This window comes from Saccostrea echinata, unplaced genomic scaffold (genome assembly GCF_033153115.1).
Source record: "Saccostrea echinata isolate AGI-Se365-2 ecotype Australia unplaced genomic scaffold, CSIRO_AGI_Sech_v1 ptg000014l, whole genome shotgun sequence".
NCBI lineage: Eukaryota > Metazoa > Mollusca > Bivalvia > Ostreida > Ostreidae > Saccostrea > Saccostrea echinata.
In genome coordinates, this window is record NW_026889763.1 from 5,510,377 (window position 1) to 5,519,787 (window position 9,411).

Genomic DNA, 9,411 nt, shown 5'->3' on the forward strand with positions numbered 1-9,411 from the left:
AATTAATTATCATATTAATATGACTTCTCATATTACTAGTATATGATATGGCCCATCAATTCGCGTTTTATTCGATAAAATGATTGTCATATAGAAAATAAATCATAAAATATCTATTATTATCTATGCTACGTTGAAAAAAGCAATTTCTTAATTGGTACATTTGAATTTCACTATGTGGTTGCTGGAGCAATGATAAATATACATGTAATACTATAGTTTGAAATGTGTGAACATTTCATTAGTTTCTTCATACCACAAATTAAAATCAACAAAATTAACCCCCTATCACCACAAAAATCAGTGATTTCACATATTCATTAGGAAGCGTGATGTAAACACGTTCTTAATGTCTCATATACTAGCTAATATTCTCTGTAATCCTTTTACTACAAATCGCCGAAATGACGTCATGTAAAATATACATTTTAGAAAAAAGATATCATTTCAAACATTAATCGAGAAATAAAAACGGGCTGTTCACCTGATCAAATCCTATAAAGGCCATTGATTTGATCACAAACCACCCCGTACTTATATCACAATAAATGTTTAAAAATGGTATAAATTGATTGTATTGAACACATCGATCAATTGAGAAATAAGGTATCATTTTTAAACTTCTATCGGGATATAAATACGGGTTGGTCACGAGATCAAATTCCATAAAGCCCGAAGGGCTTTATGGTAAATTTGATCTCGTACCAACCCGTATTTATATCCCGATAGATGTTTTAAAATGATACCTTATTACTTATATTTACATTTGTGACTTATTCATATTATCTATTAGCCTGATTATAACCTTTAACGCGTGAATGTTTTATTTTTTTCAAACTCAACGGCACATGTTTGATCTATTGATTGCGCGTCGACCCTTTATGACGTCACTGAGAAATTACGTCGAACGTTTATGACGCGAGGAACCCGTGTTTATACGAATATAGATACACATTGCTTTTAATAGTTTTATACAAAGGAAAACATTTGCAAATGTAAATATTGTGAAATAACGTCGATAAAAAATGATTTTGTAGTGATGTGATGAACCTGCATGTATATGAACAGGTTTCAATGCGCATTGCTCAAATAATAATTGCTCAATTACTAAGTATAATATATATTAATTATGGGAAACACTTGCAAATGTAAATATGTACGTGTAAATCTAAATACGGAAAATCTAATAAGGAATCCACGTGAATTAGAGTATGTAAAAGTAAATATTTAAGCTTGGCCAGGGGGATATACTCCGAGAACTCGAAAAGAATTCTTTTAAATATGATACTCGTCTTTCAATGCATAATGTAGAATGTCACGGCTAGTATTCAAAATTGATAACATTTGGTCCTCAGTTGCGAGTTCGAGGTTTGATAAGAATGGAGTCGTGCGTTGACCGAAATGAAAAAGGTGAAAACTGTGATTTGCATATCAAATCAGGGACCCATAGGCCTTGACTGTGAATTTTTTATCATGATCGAGGCTATTAACATTTGGTAAATTTCTTCCAATCTGGAATATCAGTTCTGGATTTATGGGAAATTCATTGCATTTTTCTTTTGGCACAAAATTCATTGTCATTATTATCATTAGTATCTAAACATATACTGTTTTTCTGCTATGTGCTTGAGGGTACAATTTTTTTTTAAAAATACATCAATATAAAATATGCATCTTGGATGAGTCATACTTATAATCGTCTAATCAGCTTGAGTAACCAGAAATCAAAACGTTTTGATAGAGTTTTTTACTTTTAATCCTTTTATTATATAATTATTTTAATCAATTCGTGACTCGAATCATGGACCCGGAAACATGATTTTAACAATTCATTGTCTGTTAGAATAGTGCAAACATTTTGCCTGTGTGATGTACAGTAATAAAGTACATTCTTGAAGAAGACTGCAGATAGAAATATATCTCATATGAATGACTTAGAGGATCAAATCAATGGTTTTGAATTTATGGATTTGATAAAATAAATATTGAAATATAAAAAAAAAATCCTTTATAGTCAAATGGTAAAGAATCTTAAAAGAAATGTCTCCGAAATCTCAATTTAATTCATTTCTGATACACTTTTCTTAAACTTTTTGTTTGTTTGTTTGTTTGTTTTTTTTCGTTTTGAGAAGAATTTATTGAAGAGATTTATTGAATACTGGGTACTAGTATTTGTATATGCTTTGAATATTCTACTTTTGTACCATAATTTCAGCATTATTTGACATACAATTAAGCATAATCACTATAGCAGTAGCTGAACAAGTCGTGCTCACGAAAACTCAGTGTAGGCCATATATAGCTGACCATCATTTCCTCATTTAAAGGTCCATACCTGGGAATACCAGGTGCCGTCTCCCTATTGGAACGTTGTCCTTTCTAATTCATGCCATGTACCAAGAAACTGGACAAATGAAAAAATTAAATGTTTAGAATAATAGTATATCAACGATTTATACATATTCATTACTAAGCTACAACTCTTAATACTACGGAAACCTTGGAGGGACACTGACTTGCTTGTTATGACTTTTTTTTATTATAGCTTATTTGTGAGTTTTTCTTGCTGGTTATAACTAATGCTTAGAACGTGTACCTTGACTTACGTGAATTATTAAAATGATATGTTTAGTCCAGGCCCAAAGACCACAAACTGAGAATAGACTTAAGTCAAAATTGTGATTTTTAATATCTTGAATTTTATTTGCTTAAAATTTTGCAATTATATATAACATTTAAATTCAAATATATGATGAAGATTTTGTTTCATCATCAAAATTATTTCAAAAGTTATATTGCTTTGAAATTTTGACTTAAATTTGTTCTTAGTTTATGGTCTTGTGGCCTAGTTAAACTGTAGTTTTTGACTGATTAATTGTAGATTAATATCCAGTACAGTTGTGATTATTTAATTCTTATCTGTTATATCTTGTAACTTAGATGTTATAAATGAATTGTTATTTGTTCATTCCTTTTTGTCATTTCTTGTTACTTAATAGTTATTACTTAATTCTTAATTGTAACGTCCAGTGTGCATAATGATTGAACATATGAACATAACTAATTTGAACATAACAATTTAACCTTGTCATTAGTGATCAATTCAAAGGCAAAATATTCCTGTCTTTATTTCTGAAACTACATGAAGCCTCCATCTTGCTTGTTACTTTTCTTTAATTAAGTAAACGTCTGATGACAAATGTAAATAATAAGAATTAACAATTAAGTCATAAGAACTAAGTCAAAACAACTAAGAAGTAAATCAATGTCCCTCCAGGGCTTCCGTATAATACCATTTATACATTATTTGAATTTTCAGCAAAGCTAGAAAAAAATTTTTAAAATGGTTCAATCGTATTTATAAGTACGGAAGCCCTTGAGGGACATTGACTTACTTCTTAGTGTTTATGACTTAATTGTAAATTCTTGTTATTTACATTTGTTATCACACATTTACTTAACAAAAAAAAGTGACGTGCAAGATGGAGGCTACGTGTATTTTCGGAAAAGAAGAATATTTAATTTTTGCCTTTGAATTTATTACTAATGACAAGATGGAATAGTAGTTATGTCCATGTGTTCAATGAAGTTACAAATAAGAACTAAGTAGTATCTATTAAGTAACAAGAAAATATCAAATAAAAATGAACAAATAAGAATTAAGTTATAACAGCTAAGTAAGAAGATTGAACGTATAAGAATTATGAAGTAATTACAACTGTACTGGACGTGAAACAACAATTAATCAATCAAAAACCACAGTTAAACTAGGAATAAACATATCAATTTAATAATACACGTAATTACAACTGTACTGGACGTGAAACAACAATTAATCAATCAAAAACCACAGTTAAACTAGGACTAAACATACCAATTTAATAATACACGTAATCACAACTGTACTGGACGTGAAACAACAATTAATCAATCAAAAACCACAGTTAAACTAGGACTAAACATACCAATTTAATAATACACGTAATCACAACTGTACTGGACGTGAAACAACAATTAATCAATCAAAAACCACAGTTAAACTAGGAATAAACATACCAATTTAATAATACACGTAATCACAACTGTACTGGACGTGAAACAACAATTAATCAATCAAAAACCACAGTTAAACTAGGACTAAACATACCAATTTAATAATACACGTAATCACAACTGTACTGGACGTGAAACAACAATTAATCAATCAAAAACCACAGTTAAACTAGGACTAAACATACCAATTCAATAATACACGTAATCACAACTGTACTGGACGTGAAACAACAATTAATCAATCAAAAACCACAGTTAAACTAGGAATAAACATACCAATTTAATAATACACGTAATCACAACTGTACTAGACGTGAAACAACAATTAATCAATCAAAAACCACAGTTAAACTAGGAATAAACATACCAATTTAATGATACACGTAATCACAACTGTACTGGACGTGAAACAGCAATTAATCAATCAAAAACCACAGTTAAACTAGGAATAAACATATCAATTTAATAATACACGTAATCACAACTGTACTGGACGTGAAACAACAATTAATCAATCAAAAACCACAGTTAAACTAGGACTTAACATACCAATTTAATAATACACGTAATCACAACTGTACTGGACGTGAAACAACAATTAATCAATCAAAAACAACAGTTAAACTAGGACTAAACATACCAATATAATAATACAGGTAAGCCAAACTACACGGTTTTCATAGCTACCTTTCACTTAGTTATATAACCAGTAACAAAAACGTCAAAACAAATAAGCTATAACATTAATGTCATAATAACAAGTAAGTCTGTGTCCCTCCAGAGCTTCTGTATAAAAGGAAGCAAGAATGAAAATAAGAATAAAAAACAAAACTGAACAGGCAAGTATTTCCCCGGGAAATATCAGTAATTTTAGGGAATTATCAGTATTTCCCTCTGTCCTGGGAAATATGAGTATTTCCCGGTTTTTTACCAACCCTGTATCAGGTTCCATGATCACTTTCAGATACGTTTCAGTTCTTTTGGAAATCTGCATTCTGTGTGTGAAATTTAAAACAAAACTGTTATGGAAGTTAATTGATTTTCAGCGACATGCTATGATTTCGTATGAAAGAAGATCGGATTCATGCATTTCTTTGCAAAAAGAGGTTTGATTTCTTTTTATAAAGGAAAAAAAACTTCTTTAAACATTTATTGCAATCTATTCGGAACGTTTATATGGCTGAAAATTTCATCTTGAAATTTGTAAATGAATGAAGCGACATTAAGACTAATATAAGTAGAATAGTGACCCCCTTATCAAAAATATTGCCTGCAGCAAACATTGCTGCAAACTTCCTACAAACAGTGATGCAAGCTTGCTGCAACGATGCTAAAAAAACCATGACAGCCTATACAAAGTCTTTGTGTTTGCAGCAAGTTTGCGCAAAGTATGCAGCAAGCATGCTGCAAACATTTAACCATGCAAATGAGGTTTGCTGCAAGTTAGGAGCAAACATTGAATTTTCCAAATATGGAAACCTTGCTGCATACTTGCGGCAAACATTGCTGCAAGCTTGTGGCAAACACATTGCTGCAAGCTTACTGCAAACATTGCTGCAAGCTTACGGCAAACATTGCTGCAAGCTTACGGCAAACATTGCTGCAAACTTGCAGCAAACATTGCTGCAAGCTTGCGGCAAACATTGCTGCAGGCTTGCGGCAAACATTGCTGCTAACTTGCGGCAAGCAATATAGTTATTGTTTAAGGCACATTCCTGCGTAAAAGCAGCAAGTTCGCAGAAAGCCTTTGTCCTGACCTTAATCTGTCAATTATAGAGAAAATCCACCACATGTGTCTGAAATGATGCAAGTTTCTGAAGTGTTCACAGTTTTTCTTTATGTTTACATACTATTCTTAATAAAAATGTAATATAATTTCTTTGACATGTACAGAAATTTAAGAACCTTTGCATATGACTTTATAAATAAAATTTTACAGTTAATACCAATATATTTGAAAACACATAAACATATCTAATAATTGATTTCGAACCTTTAATACATTAAAGGAATATACAAGTGTGATATCAAAATAAAGATTAAAATTCATAAATAGATTGAGAATTGACCTAGCAAGTACATCAGTTACTTAAACATACTTTAAAGAGATAATTGTTTCACATTAAAATAAAACAAAATCAGATCTTACCAATCAAATGTTGTGTATGCCAATGTACGAAGGTTGTCCCAGAAAAACGCGAACATTTTCAATATCTTTTGTTTCACTAATACTATAAAGTTAAAAATTGGCATACATAATGATGAATTTTTTTGGTATAATGCAAAAAAAATTCAATGAAATATCTCCATAAATAACATTTTTCTCTCAGGTATACGAATCTTACAAATCAGTTGTTGGCGCAACACTAACGACGTCAAAATGTAGCTCGTGGCGTTTGAAATTTTTTTTTTGGAAATGTGCTTCTAATAAAATTCATTTAAGCATAAATTCAGCACGGTATTTAATTTTCTTTTATTTTCCAAATTATACATCTCAATTACTAATGTTAGCAGAAGATTGCAGAATTAATTCTTTTATAGACAATTTCTCAATCCCGATAACAAACCTAGCAGTTCGCATTGTTTAACGGCGGCCTTCACTTAGGCCTATGACGTCCAGCTCCTGACTTTCAGTTTGTCTTCATTTCTGTTAGTCTACAAAACGCCTCTTCTATCGGATAACCAGTCAAGCCATCCTCAAACCTCTTCAACTACGGATAAACCTGTGTCCGAGATTTATGTTTCTGTTTTTCCATCGTTAACATCTCTTTTATCGTATGGGTAGAAGTCATATCCCACTTAATAATTTTGTGCTTCACATTATCGCCAAACGTCACCATTTTTGACAATATCTAATTAAAAATGTTTTGGCATATAACGCCATATATTTGTCATTAATGATGTCAAATTAATGAATATATATGCACGAGTACACCAGATCAACGAGTATTGATGGAAGTAAATTTTGTGACATTATATTTCCGTATAGCCTGGTAAAAAAGAAAACTTCATTGACAATGCTACTTTTAAAAGTCAAAAACTTGCCGTGCGCCGACCACCGATATTTAACACCCTTTAAATCCTGTTTTTATATACTTATGACATCACAAGCCTAAAATATTTTGTCAAAATATCGAAAATATCATTTTCCAACAACATGCAAAAAATTATTACTTTAGGTCGAATAGTTTCTAAAATATCAAAAAAGTTCGCGTTTTTCTGGGACAACCCTCGTACTCCTACATCCAGAATTATGCTCTTTGTAATCATTCAAAATAGTATATACAATGTATTCCTAACAAAATACTGAAACATCTACAACTTCTATTCAAATATTTCAAAATGGCGAATTGTGTCTTGACCCCATTACAATCTGCATTTCGTTGGCTGATTTAACTTGTTTACTGTTCTTGCAAATTTCCTGCAAACATTCAATTTGTTTAATGTTTCCTGTGAACTTTCTGCAAACAACAGATTGGCGTGTTTGTTTCTTGCAATGTTCCTGCAAACATGTTGAGTTCCTGCGAATTTGCTGCAAGCTTACAGCAATTGCTGCAATGTTTGCCGCAAGATCACAGCTAGCGGCAATCATCTGATAACAAGAACATTTTCTTCCAGCGAACAATTTTGTTTGCTGCAAGCTTGCAGCAGACTTGCTGCACGTCAGCAGCAAGTATGACAGTTTGGTAACGGTGTAACGATTTTCAACATTACATTGTGTTTATATCAAAAGTTTCACTGCATATATATCGGTAAATATTTACAAAACCATGTGTGTATATCAATTCATAGAGTTGAAATCGATCTTTAAATTTATAGTTAAGATATGACAACGGTAAATTTGTAAGCGACATAAAAAATTCTTATTGGGCATGCCTTTGTAGAATGACTGAATTACGATAAACACATCAAATGTATTTGGTTAACTTACATACATTACATATTAACATATGATTACACATTAACTTCTAATAAACAAACAAAATATTTCAATTCTTTTTATATGTTTAATACTGTACACAGGGTAATCTTGCAATATTTGTCCAATTTTAAATTTGATTAGACATGCTTCTGTTTAAGAAATTATGTTGTTTTCTTTGAAATCACTCTGTTTTAAATTTGCCTTGTCGAGCTGATGGCGAAAGAGGGCAAAATAGAACAGGGGGATTCTTTGTATACAGTAGTTTATATTTTCTTTGCATGTCTTTGAATCATATCTTGTTTTTTTTAACAGGTCTGGACCCAATATCCGTTATCTTGGATGTGTTCTTGCCCTTGTCCCTGATGATAAGCCAGAGTTCAGGAAGAAAATTCTCCTGGGGCTAAACTTTTACAGCAATGAATACTCAGTTGGGGGGGGGGAGGGAGGGTTATCGTAGGCAACCAGTAAGTTTCTTTGGGTCTTGCTTCACCATATACTGTAGATTCCTAAATATACGCGAAGAATTTATAATCGCGTAATTACGCGAGAAGCACCACTCGCGAAATAAAATTACACGCTTTTATTTTTATGGTGATGAAATCCATGATAATTCTCTTGATCAACCGCCCACTCGCGAATTATTTTTCTCGCAATTTGACGTTCAAGAGCCATTTCGCGATAATAAGTACTCGCGAAAAATAAGGAATCTACAGTAGTATTATCTGGGAAAAACATTTACTGTATGACTGTGTCTCTTTTGGCTGTGTGTCTTCAAGATATTCCATTAAATTTGGCAGAATTAGGTTAAGTAAATTCATTCAATCTACTTGGATTGCATAGGTTTTGTGCATGTATCATTAGTGAAATCCTTTTTAAACTCTATTTCGCGGCTAGGATAAGGTGTCCGTAAAATATCAAAGTGTTCCAACTGAAGTAACATCTGTGAACTACCTAAATATGACGTCATAATAGCATATGACGTCAAGTCACTGCGTACTTGTGCTAACATGACGGGGAAAGTGTCATAACTTTTACATTCTTTTTACATGACAGGTAAAGATTTTTTAGCGTTGTTGTTTGATTCAAGAGTGTGGATTGTTCTTTAAGTTTAAGTGAGCTGTTATGATGTTGAATCTTTGCAATTTAAAATCGCTATTCCATTAACTTATCAAATATACATATATTCAAACAATAAAAAAAAATTGAATGTGAAACGCTACCCCTAACACGTCCGTGGACAGAGTTAGAATTTATAAATCGTGTATATATTTGACTGGCACAAGTGATTAATAAGAATATATTGAAGATATTCTGTGTGAATCTACTAGAGAAGTATGTTGCTGGGGGATTGTATGTAATTTATCCTATTTTGTATAAATTGCGATAAAGAGTGGAAAATGTACCCTTGTATGTTGGTAAGTTGAATTTCTCGTGGA